The 23018-nt window shown below is 41.1% G+C and overlaps 1 protein-coding gene across 1 annotated transcript in view; it reads left to right on the top strand.

The window, feature by feature from the left end:
* The window catches only part of si:dkey-234i14.6 (uncharacterized), a 94669-nt gene that overhangs the window by 19477 nt on the left and 52174 nt on the right, over positions 1–23018 (top strand). The gene's annotated exons all lie outside the window — the stretch shown is intronic.

Below are 23018 nucleotides of genomic sequence, written 5' to 3' on the forward strand. Positions count from 1 at the left end.
ATTGAAACTTTGAATGCTCAAGGCCCACTCCCTTTTCTTTTTGCTTTCATAAAAAGTTGTTATGATCTATCAGGAGCATTCTGTTTATTTTAAACGTTAACCAAACAGTTCATTCTTGACCTTGACTTTTTTTTACAAAAAACAGACCCAACTCAAGATGAACTTATTACATTTTTCCAACTGTATCACATGGATATTAAGTGATATTAACAAGCGATTGGATTTAGGATTTATTTACTTACAACCACTATTTTAAAGGCACTATGCCTACCTGGAAGAAAACTCTTGTCACTTGTTAAAAGTAAAACGTTTTTATATAAAAAAACACAAAAAGGGCTAACTTTATAAGAAGTATGTGCATTAGAATTAATGTCTACTTCGTTATACAAATTGGTTAACAATTAATTCTGATGTCTTTTCTCGTTGCATTTTCACCTCTCTCCCTTTTCCTATATTCCTTCCGAGGAATCGATGTGTTGATGGATAAGAAGCATGGCACATCTCACCTTCCTCTTCAGGGAAGGGTGACGGAATCACTCCCAGTGCTGCCATTTCCATCTACCAGCCCTGCTACACACACGCTGACACACACAAAGGTGTGGCCAGGGCACATACGCGCCATAGCTGCAATCTATAAAAGCCCTGAGCCTTAGGCGACCTTGAGACACTCCTCTCACTTTGGCCTTGCCAATAGCATAAGTGTGTGGGTCTGCGCGCACACTGGAATCTTTGCATCAAGCATGTCTCGTTTGCAAGCGTTCATTTCACTTAAGCATATTCACAGAAACTCTCCTTCACTCATTGATATAAAACTCTTCTAGCTGATGTTCATGCTAATTCTCTTCATATGGTATTTAAAGTGGGAGTCGAACACTTGAACAAGGTCTCCCCCTCTCCATTTCTCTCCCATGTCTCCCCCCTTCCCCTTCCTCTCCCAGGCCCACAGGGACATTAGCATTATCGATGAGCTCACCCCGTCACCTCAGACAGAGGCTCTTAAAAGAGAATAATTTCATGCAAATGAGATATTGATGAGCTAATGATTAATTGGCTGCCTGACTGTGTTAATATGCAATAGCTGTCGTGTAATATGCATTTCTAATGACTCTGTCTCAGTGTGTTCAAACAAATGGGCGACTTTGATCATCGGGGTACTCAGAGGCTTTCCAGCATGTTAGCTCGGGGATAAAGCTTTGCCGTAGGGGTTTGTGCAAACTACCCTGGGAATGCAACCAAAGAGTTCCTTCCTCGCTGGTCGCAATGTGTGTCCTTTCTTTCTTAGAAAAAAGCGAAAAGTATTGAATTTTTAGCTATATAAGTAATAACTATAATTTATAAAAGGCCTTAACCATTGACATGTGACATACTCATAAGTCCCATACTCCACCCTGGTATGAATGAGTATAGTGTAATCTCTTTTTTTAGTAATGTCTTCAAGTCTTATTTAATTTATGGGTTAAAATATTGTTGTTGGATTGCACACGACACATTTCTCTCTTAATTTTTGTGCTTACTTCTTGCATCTTTTGGAAAAGGAATGCAGCTTTTCCGTGCACTTCTTTATTTCCAGTAGACTCAGACTTGATTGATAAATATCATAATTACTTTGTCACTATCAATTAATCTCAGTGTCTGAAAGCATCCTTTAAGTACTACTGCTAAATACCTATAACATTTAATAAAGTTACAAGTATATTTGGTATTTTTATTTGATTTTGAAGCTTTTTAAACAAATATCCAGTGGCATAATCTACTCGCACATCCAACGCAAAAAAAGATATTGAACCCTCTGACACATTCTGCAGTCTTCTTTTTAAGCCATTTGGATGAATTATTTCATCAGGAAGTAACCTTAACCTGGGTTAACTGCCAATCAATAAACATTCACCAGACTCATGTCCAGACATAAGGATTGCTCCATTCCTTTACCTCATATCGTTCACCATAGATCAACTGCAGACGCAGACATTGAAGGACAAAAAAGCACCGTTTGATGGCTGGAACAGCTCACATCGAACTGATATCTGGTGACTTGACACGGGTAGCGTGATGGCTGGCACAAAACTTGTCTTAGCTTAGGCCATATCTTCCTGAAGTCCTTTTGCTGAAATATTCTTATTTTGTGAGGTCATGACATGTCTGAAGTATGGATTTCTTTTAGCTTTCCCATAGTAATTGACATGGTCTATACGCAAAATCATGCTAGGTCAATTTAGGTTTACTCTATGTCAGAAAACATACTTTGATGGATGCAACAGACAAGAGTAGGAGAACTGTTAAGATTGTACTGGAGATTAACTTCACATATAAGACACAATAGACATTTGTGATAATGGATTGCATTGAATGTCACATATTACATTGAGTGTCAATTCCTCAGACAAATCTGCCTTAATAATCAACTCTGTACATAATATCAATAATATGAGTGGAGAGACATCATATATAAATGAACTGAGGTGTGTATGTGCAGGTGTAAATGTGTGTAAGTGGCTGCATGCGGCTATGAGTGGGCCTAATCAGACTGCTACTGCGCTTGGGGACTTGCATATATCTGTCCAAGTGTCATTCAGACTGTCCATCTGTCTGAGGCAAGACGAGAAATGCTGTGTGTACATGGCAATGATGGCAATACAGGGGCAGCCAGGATCCAGGGTTTGGTGTGTGACGTGGTTGATATAGGGCCTGCAGACAGATGGATGGAGAGACGGGACAGGACAGGCAATGGAAAAGGCAGACCTGTGGCCAGACCTGTCAAACAGACATAGGCCTGCTGACATCTGCGAGCGTGTGTGTGTGTGTGCGTGTGTGTGTGTGTGTGTGTGTACATGCAAAGACCTGCAAAAATGGCATTTGATGGCTGTCACTCAGACGACTAATCTGCCATCAGCTGAGTGACAGGGGAATGTGCTGCTGCCCTGACCTGCTCACTTAATCACCAAGTGTCCAATGAGGCTTCTCACATTGTTAGCTGTAAACATCTCCGGTTTTATACTCAGTGAGGAACGTGTGGGTGTGTTGTTCAAATAAATAGTGTTATAATGGCCCTGAGTTGAGGCACATCATATTCGAACTTTGTAAAAAAGTTAAACCATCAGTTGTTTTGGTTTGAATTTATGGCTATATATGTCTTTACAATTTGTGTTGCTTTATTTAATGTTATTTGAAGTTGAATAAAAAAATATCAAACTATTCCTAGAACACTCTAAATTTGAAAACGTGGTAATACTTTTCGTATGTTGCTGTACCTACAGTGTTTCTTTTTCTGTTTCCTGATTTTTGTTTTATGTTGAATCTCTCCTTTGTAATCCAAAAACATATCTGAAAGGTTCTATGCTATACACTTAAATGAATATAACTTAATTTGGAAAGAACACATGTACAGGGTGCTTTCACTGACTTATGGGTAAATAAACACAAGTTGTTGCACACCTCCAATCTAGGATTTATTCCAGATATCATTTTCTGTAACAGTATTTACAGTCAATGGTCTGTTTTCCAGCCTGTTACTGAGGGTGGATGTGGGGAGAGCTGTACATCATCAGCAGTCAGAGAATGGTGCAGTGTTGGACAGATAAGAGCAACCACATGTTTCTCAGCTGTGATAAATCCTCCGGTTAGACAGCGCTGACTATTTCCCCTCTTTCATATATGGGGCTTTTTATTGAATTTAGCCACTGATAAATAAATGGACTGCCACAGACCCGTTTAAGCCTGCCCTGAGGAGGAAACTTGGCAGGAGTTTATACCGCTGGCCTTCTTTCTCACTCTTTGTCTTTGTTGTGATAGTGATTTTGTGAGAAATCACAGAAAGACGAAAGGATATTGAGTAATATAATATTAATGACATCCTGGACGTATGAGAAAACAATCTTAGACATGATTACATTTTTGCAAGAGCAGACAACCCATTTGAGTATAAGGAGCAGATAGAGGCAGTCTACAATTTGGCGAGTACAGATAATGGATTGATGTTTTAAAATCTGAATGCAGACTCAAACCCCACCACCACTTCTTTAATATCTACATTTAGATGTATTTTTTGACATCATTAGCAGAACTGTTTTGGTCCATTGTCATGTTAACAATCAAGAGCGTAACAGTGTTTTTAGAGATGCTATCTTTTTATAAAGAAAATACATTTGATAAATGCAACTATACAGCACAAGCAACCATTATACGCTTTATGGGTTTGTATAAATCATATTATTTTTAAAAGAAGTTTCAATACTCTGTGTCCGTAGATGCTACATGTAGATACTTGTTTGTCATATGCGTGTGCAATCCAAGATATGATGTTGGTCTTAAGGTGACCCTGGGCACCTACAGTATATTGAGTTGGATGAGCCAACCTGTCCACGTAACCTTATGTGCTAAATATTAGATTCAATGGATTGACTTCTCTGGCTTTATTTTTTTTTTATATTATACCCTAGAACTTGAATCTTCTCTCTGGCAAAAACTGAGAAAAGTTGTCTGTTTGTTTCATTTGTATTTTATTTAAGGGAAACACCAGCTTTCACTATACTTGGTAATGTACTTGCAAATTTGTTGAGACCAAACCAAATCGCCTGCTGCTGCTGTCTTTAACAAAGTAAGTGCTTGATACACAGCCAAAAGTCTATTGCTGGTCAGGTATGATCAAGGTAAAGATCCATTAGGTTAGTATGCAAATGTATGTATATAAGGGTCATTGATTGGGGTGACCAGGCCGTTTTTAAGGTCTTGTGACACTGATCAGGAGGGAAGGGTTGGTGTGACCTGTCTGGGTCTTACTCAATACAGTGTCACATTACAGCACAGCTCAATCACTTACAATCCTGAGTGGACCAGGTAATAATGTCGCCTCCTATTGGGCCAGAGAGCATCACAAGATGAATGTGACCTCTACAAACCTATAGAGTGAAAGGGATGTCCCTGTCCTACCTCCGTTCTATACAGTGTGTGGTCCAATGATTTCACTCATATAGGAGCCTAAGGATGTGAGGAACCTTTTGGTGCCCTTTATTCTGTACAGTCTTTGTGAGACCAGAGTTTGCTCATCTGAATCTGTACCAAGAATACAACAAAAAACGAAAACAATGTGTTCAATTAGTTATATTGGGCAGAATCAATTTTAACCTAAGACACAGGTGAAGCAGTATGTTTTCACAGTCGGTCGGATAGTCTTGTTGAGTGATGAAGATTGGGTTAATAATTTCATAAAGAAACCAAATGATCCATGTTTATTGGTAGATTGTACTTTTAACTTATAATATGTTTCTATTTTAGTATAGTTAGTGCTCATTCTGTAACAATAAATATATTAATCCTTTGACAATAAATTAATCAACAACCACGCGGATGAGCAATAAAACAACAGGTCTACCTTTTTTGCACAAAAATTAATTGGTGTTATTGGGAGTACCGTGAAAACAGTTATCCTGTCTTCTGTGGCCTGTGATGCTTTGTCTGAAGGGTCTGAAAAATATTCCGGCTTAGGCTGGGAAACAACAATGTGTCTAACAACATCTAACCGTTGCATTATGTTTTTGTAACCTGACTCCTACTATAAAATAAAAGTGAGGAACTCAACTTTTTTTCTGTCCAATGCATGTTATTCAACATTATAGAGGTGAAAAACAGAAAGCCCCTCTCAATAAATGATTAGTTATTATTAAATTAGTTTTTTATCAAGCTGGTTCAGCCTCTCAAATGGATTTCCTGCTTTTGTCATTTTGGTTTCAGTTCATTTGGGGATTTTGAACTTTGGATAATATATACCAAGCAGTGGACTTTTCAACTTAAAATATTATATAAACCAAGCAATTATAAATGAATTGACAAAATATGAAACAGACAAAACAATAATGTTGATAAAGTGCAACCCCAGGTAACTCTAAGATAAACCTGCTGCATGCTGGACACTTTTCTATGCAGAGTTAAGGTTTTGTTAAATCTGACAACAAAAAAAAACCTGTGCCAACACAGTCCGAATAAGCCAATATAAAATACTCATGTGGTGTGAGGAAAAAATTGCACTTTTTGATTCCCTCTGATATATAATTGTATTGGTTCTACATATAGCTTGATTATCAAGACAAATAACCAAGATCCCAAATCTGGGACAGTAACCAGGAGTTACTGCTAAGGTAAAAACTCTCTGAGGACAAGGACCCTCCCTTATAGGAGCCATGCGTACAGTATGTAACCTTCGCCATAATCCATTGTGGGCAGGGGGTCTGTGTGTGTGTACATGCCCGTGTGCGTGTGTGAAGCTATACCATCTGCAATAACCGGAGCTGACAGCTCCCACACCCCTCAGTTGCAGTGTGTGTCTTTCTCTCATTTCAGATATCAAGTATATAGAATTGGGGTGTTTTAAATTGCATAAATACAGGGAAAAAGATGGGCTCCAACACGCAGCCCCGCACGCCCAGCGCCATTCAATCAACACACACAGTTCACACCACCTAATACACATACACAAGTCAGCAACCAACCACTACACATATAACTAACAAGAAACAGCACAACAACACAGACAATAATGCTAAATTAATTGAAAAAGAGGCAAGTACATCTTGATCGTTGGTGCTGGACTTAAGCGATCGTTATGAAGAGAATTAAACACGATCCCGTTTTTAAATTTCAGCTTGCGGAAGCGGCGCCTGTTCTCACAACAATGAGGCTAGCCCCTGTGCCTATTGTGGCGACATAGTTGGCAAGAATGGATATTATAAATTTATCAGAAGATCACCTATTGCTTTTTTGCCCCAACGAATATGGGTATGGCAGAAAAATTTAAAGCTGTGCTGAGTTTTCCCGGAGATGGCAATAGGAAAAAACCTTGTGGGGTTTACTAGTTCTAATTAGCTCCTACCCCTTAATTTCTTTTAGATGCGAAAGCGTATGCAATGCTACTAAATGACATGATCTGTCCGAAATCAGCATGTTATTAACTTTCCCTCTAAGTACTTGTCTTATTTATTCTCTTTCACCTCGAGTTTCATTAGTTCACCTCGGGTAAAACACCCAAACCTTCGTGCACTTTCTTTCATGCCCCTTTTCAATCCTTCAGAACCCACCAGCCCATGATAAATTATAATGTGTAGATTTAGACATATAATTTCCGTCTTCATTGTAAATCAATACGCCAACAATTCTCGAATGTGAGCCCTTTTCGTAGCTAGGATGCGTGATGGAGGTGAAAACAGGAGCAGAACCCAAACCACCATTTCTCCCCCAGGTTTGGGCACTTCCTTGAGGCTGAACTTCACCCATGAGTGAGCGAGTGCTGTGTGTTGGTAGGGTATGTGTTGCTGTGTGTTGTTGTCACGTTTTGTGTTTTGTGAGTGTGTGGGCATGTGGCTGACTGATTTGTGCTGTATGACCGTTTTGAACCAACTTCACATTTTCCTGCTGGCATTTGGAAGACCTAGTGGGCACGCATGGGCAACCTTTTGGGTTATGTGGACAGCCGGATCTCTTTAGTTTACGCACAATTGTCTGGAGAACGAAAACCAACACACCACACCAACAACACCCTTCTGAACCCAACATCCGACATTGCCGTTTAAGATTACGGCATGTCCTCAACTTTGAACAGCAACTATACCAAAATGCCAACGTTGAAGCTTGCCCTGAAAATGAAATAAGTTCTCCTACTGTATCGTGGTACGCATACATGTAGCCAATTGTGGGTCGCATAGTTTTACAAACTAGATTAGATTTGTTGAAGAAGGCAATGAACGTACATTGCATTTGGTTCCCTATCCGAGATTCTTTTTTGTAAGCCAGAGTAGACCCCGCTCATTGTGGCTGCGCCATCGTATCCCTGTCCTCTGCATTTATTGACCGAGATTCCTTTCATCTCTAACAGCTCGAGAATAATTTTTTCTAAGCCGTGTGCGCTTTGGTCGTGGACTGAATGGAAACCCATGAAACTCTCGTGAATTTGCACGTCTGAGGGCACATCATTGTCATCTTTAGGAATCGTGACATAGCGGAGCACTTGGCTTAGCTGATCCACTTTGGAAATGTCTTGTGTTGTGTCTAATATGACCGAATAAAATTCTGCCTCATGGATTTCTTTCACTATTTCGTCTAAGACAGTTTGTGCCATGATTGAGATCATCTCGTTTTGAATTTTTGGGCTTAAGTATTTGATTTTACTTTTACTTCTGATCAACTTCTCTAACACGGGGTCGTAACGCGCAAGGAGTTCGATGTGGGCCAGAAAGTTTCCATTATTGATTTCTCCTAGTTTCTCGTGGTGCGCACGGAAAGCGGAGTTACAGGACGCAAGGGTTAATGTAACGTCAGCAATCCTTTTTAAAACATCTGACCAAAAACTAACCTCACTTTTGAAATCAGATGAAATCCTTTCGTCGATGGTTACATTTTGCTGCCATGTATCATACACAACACAGGCTGACAAGTGGCAACGGGCATGTTCGTGCTCTCTGATCTTCCGCGAAAGACCTTGCCAGTCATTAATCCCGGTTGTCCATGCCAAATTATGGCCCACAGACGTTCTGTCACCAAACAACCAACAACACTGGCAATACACACGATCCATTTTAGGAGAGTAACACAACCATTTGCGTGATATCTGTGTACCTTTCTTGGACACACGGTTATAGTACTCTTTAGAAAAGCACCTGCCTCCAGCATCCCTCGGATAGGGGCCTTCGTATTTGCATGGCCCCTGCTTTATAATCGATCTCTTAACATCACTGTCAGAGATGTCAACAGGGAAATTAGCCCTGTCACTAGGGTAAGGATCAGAAGGCCTATCAACAGCGCATTCAAGATCAGAAGAAGTCCCACTCCCAACATTCTCGCTGTCCCGGATTTCTTCTTCAGGCCCCGTAATGGTCTCTCCCTCAGTTGAAGAAGAGTCAACGGCACATCCAGAGACATCTTCCTCACCTGCGGCTGCGGTACACGCATCTCTGTCATCAGCAGCCATCTGATGCACGGCATCTCCTCCCTCATCCGATGCACCTGTGATTTCAGCGTCTTTTCAGGCTCTTTATTTAATTGCCACAGGCTATTTACTGCTTTTCAATAATAAAAAACAACAACTTTGATGCTTTGTCTTTATGAAGAAGAGTCAACGGCACAGCCAGAGCCTCACCTGCGGTATGCCTATCTCTGCCATCAGCAGCCACCCGATGCACGGCATCTTCCTCATCCGATGCAGAAGGGCATGCGCCTGTGATTTCAGCGTCTGTCTGATGCGCAGCGATCCCTCCCTCCTCGTCTGCTGCTAACCCTTTGAAGAGTCCGATTGCATTTCAGAACTTATTTTGGGTTCTCACGGCCATGTCACAAATTCTCCGCAAGTTTTTAACACAGACGCCTACGAGGGAGCTGTAGGGGCCTACATGTTAGCTTAAGACATTTCTGGACGGATGGATGAAAATCCAATTCCCTTGCGTTTTAAATGAGAGAAACAATTAGACGTTTTACTTAAGTATTTTTTTCTCTTTGTTTAATTGTCACATGTTATTTACTTCTTTTCAATACAAAACGTAACTTTGATGCTTAGCTTGCATGGAGGCTAGTGGAGGCTAGAGGCTGCCTCAGGCCACTGCCTCGTTTTACTGTAACTGCGCTAGTTTTTTTTTTCCACGACCCTACCTGATTGTGCATCCTGAAGTGGAGAGTTAGGCTGCACTCTCCCAAAAACAGATGAAATTTTGGGCAGTGTGGATGTAAATTCATCTCTTTTCTTTTTGTTTTGTCGCTTTTGAGCACCACTTTTTTCTCTGGTGCGCTTCATTTCTGCGGTGAAATGGCGCGTAATATTAGATCGCATATTTCGTGCATTGAATCATATCGGGAGACGAACACGGGCCCCCCCTAGCGGCCCGGGAAAGCTGTATACAACACAGCTACTGCTTTTACAATGAGCTTACAGCGAAAAAAAAAGAATGGAGAGTATTTGAATAACTTGTACTAGTAGACACAAACGAAGAATAATTAGAAGTGAGAATGAAACTGTGACTCATTTTCACAGTTTTTTTTAACTATACATGTTTATCTATACATTTATCTAAATATGATCAGTTTGGTAAGCGATGAGGCTGATGCATTCAATAGCTAGCTAGTATCAACCTCGAACTCATCAGACTAATATTACCTCAGTCTAAGACAAGTAAATACAAGACAAGCTAGCAAGTTTGCTGGCAAACTAGGCATGAAAAGTGAGATGACGAACGATAAAACATTTTAAAATACGTTTCTTCAGACTTTCATAAACAGAAAACACATCTGATTACCATCGTTGTTACTTGTGCACAAAATAGCTTTCACCCACAGACGCGGGAGCTTGCTTTGGAGGTTGCGAAAGTCACGAAGTGACAGACATTTCCATAAGCGGTAACGCGAAAATTAGCTTTTTTGAACGTCCCATACAGACCAATAATTAAATGTTACATATCTCTGAACATAAAAGTGCCATGGGTTTACAATCCATTCAAATGTCGTTGATCTGGCGATGTCTTACCAATTTAGAGAACGATGAGGCTGTGCTAGTTATAAACCAACACTTCTGCGACATACGAAGACTTTAGCTAGTCAGAGCAAACAGGAGGATACTAATATTACTATTTTGAATAGGTATTTTTTATTTAGACTTTTCTTACATCACTGCCATACAAACGTGATGATTTGTCATCATTGGTGCACAAAAATACGGTCTCATCCTGTGAGAAGAGATGTGTCTGCTCTGATTGCTAGCCACGACGGCATCTGAAACACTGTAATCTTCAGGCGATCAGTCACAGTCAGTAGCGAGGTTTAGCTAAGAAATACTTCAGAAAAGTCAATGACAACACACCCAATTTCCGGGTTTCAAAATAAAAGTAAGTTGTTCATGTATCCACTGGCGCAGTATTATTTCATGTAGTGTCTTTCAAAATTGCGGCCGGCCGCGGCCGCTCTAGTAGAAATCTAACATGCTGTCGGCGGCCGCTTTGGGGTATAGAGGTAGGGGGCCCGTTCTCATATGAGGGGGGCCGGGGCCCCCCCGCCTCGCGGGGGCTGCGGGGGTATACTTTACGCCAGTGTATACCATCTGCAATAACCGGAGCTGACAGCTCCCACACCCCTCAGTGCAGTGTGTGTCTATGGGCTCATTCAGAGTGACAGTGTAGATTAGGGGTGTAATCCTCGCAGAGCTACAGGGGATCTATCAGTACCCTGGGCTCCACACGCACGCACGCACGCACGCACGCACGCACGCACACACACACACACACACACACACACACACTACACACACACACACACACACACACACACACACACACACACACACAGACACACGACACACGACACAGACACACATTGTGCTGGAAATTAATTGAAATGTTAATTGAGGCGAAGACTCCATTCTTAATTGCTTGGTGCTGGATTAAGACAAGATCGTTTATGAAGAGAAATTAAATCACGATTCCGGGGCGATCTTGGTTGTAAAAAGGTTTCAGGCGTGTGCTGGAAGGTCATAAATGAGCGCCAATTGTCACAACAAACAAACCACGACTGACACCCTGTGTTTTGTGAGCAGGACATGTTGGCAAACTGAATGGGATAATTAGTTAACAATATGTACTCAAAGAAAGTTCACTCTATTTGTCTTTTTTTCCCCAAATGAAATATCTGAGGTGGCAGAAAAATAAAAGCAGTGTGTTGAGTTTTCCCGGATGTGTCGAGGAAAAACACTTAGAGGGAGGCTTTGATCTTAGTTTTAATTAGCTCCTATTCCCCTCTAGTATTCCTCTTTTCTGTATTTGCAAGAAAGCGTATGAACAATGCTCACAATGTAGCCTCTTCTGCCGATATCAGCATTTTACTTAACTTTCCCTCTTAACTTGTTTTTTTTTTCTTCTTTACTTCTCAAAGTGTACCCTTAAAGTGTCACCACGTAGGAGAACAGCAAAGAGAAGCTTGTAGCTTATTTCTTTCATGTCCATCTTGTTCATTTTCTTTATGCCTTCAAGATGTATCCAACATACCAAGCCCATGATAAATTCATCATGTGTATGTTTTTGAATCAATATTAATTTCAGGTCTTTCATGATGGCAAATCAATAGCAGCAACATTAAGAGGCTCCTTTGAATGTTGAGCACCTTGTCTGTGCTAGGGAATGGAGACGTGATGAGAGGTGAGGGAGCATCATGGTGGTGCCAGCAGGAAGGCCCAAACTCACTCATTATCTCCCCTCAATTAGACCCTCTCGCTTCGCCACCCTGAGACTCCACAAAGCATGTGTGTGTGTGTGTGTGTGTGTGTGTGTGTGTGTGTGTGTGTGTGTGTGTGTGTGTGTGTGTGTGTGTGTGTGTGTGTGTGTGTGTGTGTGTGTGTGTGTGTGTGTGTGTGTGTGTGTCTGTCTGTTTCTGTTTCTTTCGCCTTCACCCTGCTGAGTTCATCATACAGGCTAAGGAGCGTTTCTAGTGGAAGTCACAGCATAGGGACACAATCCAACATTTATGAGGGCTGTATGTGTAAGTCTCCGGTCTCTTGTAGTCTCAAAGCACAAGTTGTAACAGGAGAAGACACACACACACACACACACACACACACACACACACACACACACACACACACACACACACACACTCTGCTCTTTGTTCTCTTGACAGCACATTACCAGGCATGTGGTACAACATTCACACGAGCAAACTATACAGACAAAATGCCAAGGACAGTGAGCTTAGCCCTAATGAACTATGAAAGTGAAGTCTCTCAGCGTGTGTATGCCTGTTTTTTCTGTGTGTGTACAGACAGAGAAATACATGAGTGGAGGTCAATTTGTGGGTCGGATAGTTTTACAGAAGGCAGTGAGAGAGCATCAGAGCTTCTGTCTAGGGAGAGATAAGGCAGTGAATAAAAAAGTGACAGCAGAAGTGTATAAATGTGTGAGGAGAAGCTGCAGAAGTTTGTTTCTCCAGCAGTAGTCCTCTCCCTGCTCCCTCGGTGTGCCTTACCCCCCAGAGGCCGTGTTGTTTAGGGTTGCAGAGCCACCTAGGCCTTGATGAATTTCTGCCCGTCAACAAATTAAGAACTGCTATTGTTGCTGTGACAACAAGGCATCCTGGTCGCCGTGGGGAGCACCATGGAGACCAGTGACAGAACTCCAGAATTCTCCTAATCATCCCCAGCTGTCAGGAAGCACCTGGCCTGACACCTCTGCTTAAAACCTGTCTCCCAGGCATAAGATAATTACAAGTGCCAGCAGAGAAAGAGAGAGGCGGCAGGGAGAAGGAGAGCTAGTGAGAGAGAAAGAGAGAATTCTTTCTTATAAGTGGCTGTGTGAGGAATGGAGTGCATGGAGCTTTTTCAGACAAGTTGCGATTGAAGTGGAGGAAGTCTTCAAAGGTGGTAGTGGAGTTGAGTGTGGGGAGGTGTCTGGGGTGTCTCCCCTCTTCCCTAAAGAGAAGGCCTGGGAGGGGGTCCCTAGATAGCGCTGTGGGGGACAGGTGAAGGACGGAGCTGTCACTGGGCCCACATTCACACACATTTAGAAGACAGGGACTGTTTGACTGGTCCAGTACAAATGCTCCATGGATTGCACCACATTTTTTTGGGGGGGGGGGGGTAACAGTTTGTGGAGTTTTTAGAAAAGTTGAACTAAAGTTATGAAAGCTCTGGTCTGCTGTGTGTATAGTTGCATTGGTAAATAGAGTAATGTTTTGGAGAAAGTGTGTACAGAGCTTACAAAACAAAAACCTCACTGCTGACATGCTAAACTGCCTCTCTGTTTCTGATAAAAAGAGAAACACACAGGGCTCATGTCACACCAGCCTGATTGCTGAGTGAGAAAATACTTGCCATATCAAATGAGCCGCAAGAGCAACACACACACAGACACGCTAACGTTTCATTACAACCTCTCATTTCTCTAGCAGCGGGGCCTTCCTTCAGAATAACACTCCTGTCATCCCAGCCACAGGGGGCTAAATTATTCAAATACTCTAATTCTTCCCTTCTTCCTTCTACCCGCCCTCTCTTACTTTCACCACTCTGCCACTCATAATTTGTCTTTTCATTGTTGCCAATTTAGAGGCAATCCCTCCCATTAATGATGCCAACTGTTCTAAATGGTGTGTCTTTGAGAATGAGGGAGGAGGGGGGTGTCAGCGAGAGGGAAGGGGTGCAAGTGTGGCAAAGACAATGCTCTGGATTTAACAAGCTGCTGTGCAGATATAAATGGATGATATACTGACTTTTACCCCTCTCCCTCTCCTGCCCTCCCACATGCTCTGATTGTTAAACAGGCTTTGTTTTATTAACTGTTTAAATGTACATATGTGACTTTATTTGCCTGTCACCAGTAAGCATATTTTGAGAGATTAAGAAATATATCTACATCTGTTTCCTGTGCAGGGTCTACTCGGATGCATAAAACTCTGGAATATATTTTCACAACGAATCATTTAGATCATATACTTTTATGATCATGCCTTTGTATTGGCAAGTAGCGAGCTATCTAAAAAACACTTTCCTTTTGTATTGACTGAATGAAAAGTACAATAAAACCGAATATATCAGCAAGGACAGTGATGATACAGCAAAATGGCACTTAGAATATTGTTATTGTCCTTTTATGTGTTCTCCTGGGACCAGCTACCTGCAGAGATATATAGAAAATCACATTCAAATCATGAATATTTCAAATTGAGAAATAATTTATTCACATGCATTAATCTGTGTTATGAACACGAGAAACAATGTCAATATTTCATCTCTGAGAACGTATGCAAAAGCACAGAATAGAAGCTGAATCTGCATGTTTGCAATCTGGATATTGTTCTTAAACTGATAAAAACAAAACTGCATTATCTCATGACTTATCTTTGCAGGAAAAATCACAGGAGTTGCAGTTCTTGGAGAGGATTTAATGGGTAGCTCTTTTAAGCATGTTTGAAGTGACTTACTTGCTACTGGACACTCTGACCTTGTCTAAATAAGAAATATTAGTAAATAAATAACTTGTTGGCTGAAGGATGCTGGATCAATGAAAGGGCAATGTAAGGGCCTGGTGATGATTTTTTTTTTGCCATATCTGTGTTCAAAATTAATCTTGAAATATTTCTTATGATGTTCTTGGTTTCAAACACCACACACTAAATGTCAGTGTTGACACATATGATGTGTTAAGCCATTTCTAAACCCACTACTTTAAGTTATAGTTACAGAGTGTGCTTTATGTTATATCTAAATTGAACCTTTTAAATAGAACCAGTAATTATTTTCTGACCTTATCACAGGTGATCACAATCACTGGTGCATGGGGAGTAAGGATATTGACATTAAAAGACACATGGGGATGGAGAAAGAGAGCCAGCAAAATAAATATTGATTGCTATGAGAAAGAAGGGTGAGAGACAGAGAGAGTGAGGGAGAGAGGCTTGGTTAAGCTGTGTGATGGAATTCCGCTGCTATCTTAAATGAGGAATCCCATATGAAGGTCTGGATTAACCAAATTTAATCCCTCATCAAACAGACAATAACAGTGCAGCCTAATCCCCCCAATTCTCAGATTAGCAGCGCCTGTGCTCTCGTCTTGGCAGCGCAGTAGGGGCCGGTGCCGGCCCATTGAGCTCTCCTCCACAATGACCTCTGGATGAGAACGGGTTTACAAGCAGCAAGCATGAGCGCCATCACAGCAGCTGCTAGTCCAAAAAGTTTCAACAGATATATGAAATATTCACAGGACATAAGGGGGGGGGGGAGAGAGAGGACAGTTTGGAGTTTTGGGTTGACCTGACAATTAGCAAAATTTCACTCTTATAGTTAAAAACAAATCTTCTCTGAGATATTTGAAAGAGTACTGTTATACATTATGATTAGCAGGGAATTAAAGAAAGCTCAAAGAAAGGTGTATCAGTGCACTTGACTTTGAAGACCTTGATTGTTCTACAAAACCTGTAATTAAAGGTTGAGATAGGGGGATGTAATTACCTCTAAGAGTGAGTACCCTTGAGTAAACAAATATGTTCATCAAGCAAATAAAGGATTACCGTGTATATGCTCACTTCACTCTGGAAACCGTCTGATTCATCTGGGAAATGCAAAGCACAACATAAAGCGAAAGGGTTTGAGAGACGGGGAGAAACAGAGAAAACAAGAACACAGACAACGGGCCAAAACTGCTGACACCCGTTCTTTAGATAAAACATAAATAGGCAACTGCTCATTGGGAATACGTGTTTTACTGAGACACATTTATTTGTGTCTTTCTTTGCTTTTTCTTTGGAATTACTGTAGAAAAATTTGATCGAAAACGGGTCGATTTTTTTTTATATCTCATCAAGGTTTCAAGGTTTCAAGGTTTCAAGGTTTTATTTGTCATATGCACAGCAGATACAGCGTATATGTTGGCAATGAAAATCTTATGTCGCGTGCTCCTCCAACAACTCAACATGCATGGTGCAAAAGATAAATAAAGTAGTGCAAAAAGAGAGAAGAATATTTACAATATTAACAATAAAGATTGTTAATATTGTACATGATTTTGATCATGTGTCTTCATAAAAGTGGACCACATTAAAAGCTTCATGAGGGAATGTACCAACAGACGCAGCACGCCATTGTCTTGTTAACAAGTTTTTTTTTGCTGATGGAGTCCTGCAACACAAGTTTGGGGATATAGCTGAAATGTTGATTTAAACCTCTGTTGACTATCTATTGCATTGTATGTAGCTCGTGTGAATGCTGAGCTTCAGTTTCTCTGCTAATTAAGGTAATTGTGATTGAAGAGTGGCCTGTTTTAGTGTAGCCTGGAGGCAGAAAAGGTTGTGTTTTTGCAGAGCTAGTTGGGCTGTACTCAGACCTGAAACCCTGCAGGCACCAGGAGACAGTGTGTGTGTGTGATGTCTGCTGACCTGTGGAGACCCTGCATGTTTAGATAAAGATGTACAGAGACACACTGAGACATAAGGGTTGACAAACCAGCGCACCTGAATGTTAGAGGTGAAGATAGGACATGACAGAGGGCCTGAAAGCCTTTTCAGAATATAGACTTGCATGTAAAAAAAACACAGACATGAAAGACGGTGGGCTTTGTTAGGATGAGGCCAAACATTTTGCATCCTGAACTAAGCATTGTTTTATATTCTGCACAAAAGGAAGCCTTTACTGTTCAAAGACAGCCACCATTGCCATCAATTAAATCAATATTATCTTGTCTTTTTACTAAGATGCTCTTTTGTTTGTGGTGGCAGAAACAGGAATACTGTTGGAGTGTGAACAACTGAATTTAACTACAATAATACCCTTTTTATATTATATTTAGCCTCAGGAAAGAGTGCCACTTTTTTCCATGCAGTACCAAAAAACTCCCTCCAATGTAAAGTTCACTGCAGTGTGTGCATGTCTATATTGTCTGCCCTAGTTTAAATTATCCTATCTCAATTTATTTACCCTGCATACTTGTGAGTGTGTTTTAGTATGTTCTGCCAGTAATATTAATTATATTATTAAAAGCAGGTGTGCAAGTAGTAGTGGTTGTAATATAATGCCTCCATAAATATTTTTTGTTGGTGTATGTCTGCGAAGCTTGTGTGTGTGTGTTTCTTGGAGCAGGACCAGCGCTATAGTTATGGAGCTCAGGCGGTCTAATGTTGTACTGCTGCCAAAACAGTAAAGCAGCCCCCACTGATATCAGTTATTAATATTTAACCGTCCACTATTAAAGTTTAAGGCGGTTGAGATGGAGCTGGGGGGGAAAAGAGGCTACTTCATGATCACTGGCCGTACAGCACTGTAAACACGTTCACTAAAGCCCCTGACAGTGTTACTGTGTGGATTTAGGGAGTAAGAGGCAGTAGTGCACAAGGCTACAGTTGTGTGTGTTAACTTGAAGTATAGACACTGGATCAGATACACACATTTATTTCTGCCTGATTCTGTTTTTTTCTAAGCATGACAATAAAATAGTTTTCAGGAATGGTTGCGAACAAGGGAGCGACGTGATTAATATGCACATGTCTTATAATACAAATGAATAGATGCAGTGTGCAAAGGCCATGCTGTGAGGCTGCATTTCTTGGCTGTTGATTGTCACATTTACTGTCCTCAGTCATCAGGGTGCAGTGAAAAGTCTTGTGTAATTTCCTTTGTCATAAAAGTCCTATATATTTACTTTTTATTTGTTGCTGTAAACCTGCGCTCGAAAACAAATAAAAAACGCCATATGGTTTATTGTTTTTTATATTCAATACACACTTATAAATGCACGGCTTAATATGGAAACATATATGAAAATATATAACAAGGCATTTGCCTCGAGTGTGCCCCAACATTCTTTAATCATACTCAGCAAAAATGTATCTGTCTATAAACATTTTGGTTTTCACATGTTTTTAGTACCTTCAAATAAAGCATTCCCTTTATTTAACCATTGAATTCAATTTGGAGAATACATTTAATGCATCATACTTTAGGGCAGTGAGAAATACTATTGTAAAACTTGTTACCCCTGTTGTTTCTTTTGCTCCAAAGAGCCTGGAGCGTGACCTCCCCCTGACGTTTTGAGGTAAACAAGTCAAACCAAGGTTAAAACAGGAAGAAATGCACTGTGAGATTCAGCGATGTTCCAACTCGCTCATGAAGTGGTTCTATAAAAGAATAGGCTGGCTGGCTAAAAGTGAGCATGAAAAATACCCCACCTCCACGTTGACCCACATCATCCATTATGTGTGGTGATTATGAGAATAGAACTGCCTTATGGGTAGCCACAGTACCAGGAAACAATAGCTCACTGTCAGCCTGTGTTTTAACCGTAGGATGACCAGCTTTATTACGATCTGATTATTGAAGCCTCACTGAAGTCTCACCAGCCATCGTTATTCTGGCTGCTTCACTGAACTACTGGATCATTCAATGACCTGCTTCATTTTATATTCAGATAAATGAACCAACAATTACAACCACACACACGCATTTTCAAAGAGGTCACGACCACAAAGAGAGCAGCTGACAACGCTTGTAATATATGTGGCCTGCACATGATACGGGATCTTACACCCACTCCTTTGCCTCTTATATAAATAAAAAAGGACTTGAAACAAAAGGTGTGTCTTTTCCTACACTACTTTATGACACACTGCTTCTCATACATAATGCATTCATGCAAATGGCAATGTTCTGCATTCAAAAATAAGAAGTGAACCTAAATCTTTGCCAAAATTAGTCTTTTAATGAAATTTCCTTGAATGCAAATGCAGGCCAGGTCTGAGCGTAATTCTGCCCTGGAATTAAACTAAGTTGGTCTGTTTTATCTTAATAGCTGATCTCAGCCCAGTGGGGCTGGTATTAAGTCTGTCGGTCGCAGCACAGCGCTCAACGCAATCACAGCTTTGCCTTCTCTTGCGTAGCTTACTCCAGTGACCAGCATAGAATTAACATGTGCATGGACTTGCACTCCCACCCACCTCCCTCCCCCCCCCCCCCCCCCCCCACACACACACACACATTCACACCTGCACATACACAATCCCACACACACGCCTCAGTGCATTCCAATATGATGTTTCTCCATTGATATTATGGATGTAATTATACTGGGTTGATTATTTAGGCTGATTCGTCTGTGGAATCCCTCCTAAATGTCTAAAAATACAAAATTGTTTAGCATGTGACATTTAATGCAAGCCACGTTTCTTACTGGTATTTATTATAGCAATAAGTAGTAAACGTGTTCATAAATATTTTTGAGGTGTACAAATTTTAGGTTGTTTTAGTGAGAGCTTTTATTAGATGTGTTTATTAGTATTTATTTTGTTAAAATATAATTACCATCAAATTAAGGATATATGCTGTACAGTTCTGCTCTAATAATGAGATTGTGTGTGTGTGTGTGTGTGTGTGTGTGTGTGTGTGTGTGTGTGTGTGTGTGTGTGTGTGTGTGTGTGTGTGTGTGTGTGTGTGTGGGGGGGTGTATGGGTGTATGTGAAGCACTTTCTCCATTACCTGACATATCACCTGACAGAAGTGGGGTCTTTGCAGGCAGACAGCACTTCATTATGAGGCCATTTAGATTAGATTAGGGTATTATATAGATATGAAGAAGAGACTAATTATTCACTAATTAACACATAATTATATCGAGATAACAGCTTGTGGTCTATGATGGTGCGTGTGTGCATATGTGGGCGTGCTGTATGTGCTTGTTCACTTAAATATATTAAGTCTTGTGTTTAAGTCTTTCCATGTCTGTTGTTAAAAAATATCATCCTTGACTGTGTCTCTCCCTATGGTCAAATGGAGAGGATCTGTGTGCTGAACTCAAGTTTCACAATTGTTCCCCTGACAGGACCATTGTGTGTTTGGTATATAGCTTCCAGTGTTGAAGAGAAATCACTGGTCCCTTCACTCTATCCCAGCACAAAGTGACTTGGAGTAACTGCCAATGATAACTAGTAATTACATCCATTTAAAATGTGCATTATTTTACCACTGCATTGAATAAACTAGTGAGGCAGAAAATTGTCCAGTTTTATCCTCTCCCTTATAAACACACATTCTCGAAAGGAAGCACTTATATTTTTGACAGGTTTTATCCTTGAGTGAGGCTAAACATTCTCGAGGAGTTTCCATGTTAATTGTCCCAGTGACAGACGGACAGAGGGGGCCAGACAGACAGTGGGACAGACACACTCAGTCACAGGGAAGTAACCCAGGCCAAAATTAATCTCTCCAGTTCACTGCAGTGACTCTTACCCTAAGCCATTGAACTTTGATAGAGGATTCATCTTTTGAAACTAGACTAAGGCATTTTGACAAAAAAATATATTATTTTCACTACTGCACAAAGAGGACATGATTTCCTGGGTTGAAATACATTTGAATGGACATGTGCTGTCTATTCACTGAGCGAACTTTCTCTTAATACCAGTCTGGCGCTATCCCTGTATGTGTGGACTCATTGTATGCATGTGGCACAAAGAGTGATAGGAGTCTTTAGAAAAGAGCGAAGCTCTCCACAGATTAGACTCCATTAGCATTTAAGGTACTGTCATAAATTCCTCCGAAAGTGGAGGGAAGAGGCAGGACAAATGAAGTAGGATTAATAGGGGCCAGAGCCTGACCGATAGTGGGGATTGGGAGGCAGGGTCACCTTGGGATAGAGGGGAAGAAAGGCAAATGTGAAGACTAGCAGAGGTAACAGTTAGATGGACTTAGACATATAGAACAGACATATGAAATACAGTATTGTACAGTTGAATGTTGATAAAAGAAGAATGAGCATAAAAGGTAAAAAGGTGAGAGAAGAATATATGAGCTTAGAGTGTGAAGGAACAGAAACAGAGTTGGTTAGGTCTGTGACCCTCTCCGCAGCTGACCTCCAGACAGGTAATGAGGTCACCGTAGAGAGACAGATAGCTACTGTGCGTAGAGTGGTGGGGGTGCTCATGTGTAAATGGACACCTGGTCAACTTAATGCATCATATACACTTTCAGGAACAGTTTTGTGTCTTTTCAAGGACCTGCAACAAATGTATTTCAAAATATAGTAAATCTGTGTAAGGCTGGATCCTGATTGTTTTGCCATCCAAAAATTAATTAGATAAGAGGTGATTAACTGGCTAACAATGATTAAAAACCTGCATTCTTCTCCCATCATCTTACACCTGCAAAGTGAAACCTAGTACGGCAACTTATTGAATACTTATTTTACTTTCAAAACTATGCAGGAAACAGTGGTATGTTGGCATTTGTTCAGTTAAGTTGAATGCGAGAAGAAAAAAAATTCTGAAAGACACTAAAATGCTAAGTTAATCTTATGGTAACTGTATAGTAAGGTAATTTCATTACTGGCACATATGCACATGATTTGGACTCTGATACTGTGGACTGTCTCTGAGAATACGCCTAAGAATGGATAGTATAAAGCCAGTATATGAGGTTGTGTGTATCCGGTGATCAATGTTCACTATCGGTGTAAGCTGAGGTTTGTAATACTTTGTTATTCTTTTCTATATCAGTTAGATTCCACAAGCTGGTTAAACTCTGTTATCGTGTGATAATTAGTTTTTTAAGACAAAGGGAGGGGCTGCTAAAAAAAAATATTTTGGGCTTGCAACTGAAACCTAAGTTTGACTGGATGCTGAATCACTGACTTGCAGCAGACTTGTAACAAAGTTTCTCCCTCCTCTGATCTGCAGTTTGAATTGACTTTCAGCCAGCCAAGGAGGTGAGGGTGAATGTCTGCCTTTATGCTGCTTAACTCCCAACCCTTACAGTAGCAGGGACAAGGTGACTTACAGGTAATCTATAAGAATAAGGAGCCAGGCAGGCGCCCTGGGCTTTTATTAGATCTTCGATACTCCCCGGCCCCAACCCCAGTCCCAGCCTCGGCCCCAGATTGGCACTCGCTGGCTCCACCTAGAGAAGGGCTACGTCGCAAATTACTCCAGACAGCCACTATGACATCCACCTAAAAACCACCTTTCCTATAACGGGGGGCGGGGTGGTGGAGGATAGAAGATGTCAGTGTCTCCTCACATTCACCCATGGAGAAAGTAAGAGAGCGAAAGAGGCCGAGAAAGAGTGGAGGGATCTATCCGTCAGAGCTTAAGGAGTTTTCTAACAGTACATTGACCTTGAGTGCTTGCCATTGATTTCCAGTAACACCTCCCAAACAGCGTTGCGAACCCCGCCGAGCACTGCGGGACCCTGATTGGGAACAGATTTCCCAAATTCCGATAGCGTGCCACCTGCCCAGGATGATGGATAGTCCTCCTGTATCCCATCAATCCTCACCTGCTGCCGAGGAGGTGACACCTGGGCCAGATTTATCATCATATACGACAACAAGCCAGGCAGCCAATCAGAGAGTGGCATACTAAACTGAGGCCCCTCCCCCCTGGAGGGCTCCATTATGTTTGGGAACAGATTTATTCCTATAGTGTGACAAGAGGTGGGAAGATGAGAAGGGAGAGAAAGAAGATGGGACAGGGCAGAGAGAGATGACTCCTTGGGTTAAACAAAGGGTTAAACAGAATGATGCTTTAAACACAGA

This window comes from Eleginops maclovinus, chromosome 2 (genome assembly GCF_036324505.1).
Source record: "Eleginops maclovinus isolate JMC-PN-2008 ecotype Puerto Natales chromosome 2, JC_Emac_rtc_rv5, whole genome shotgun sequence".
Lineage (NCBI taxonomy): Eukaryota > Metazoa > Chordata > Actinopteri > Perciformes > Eleginopidae > Eleginops > Eleginops maclovinus.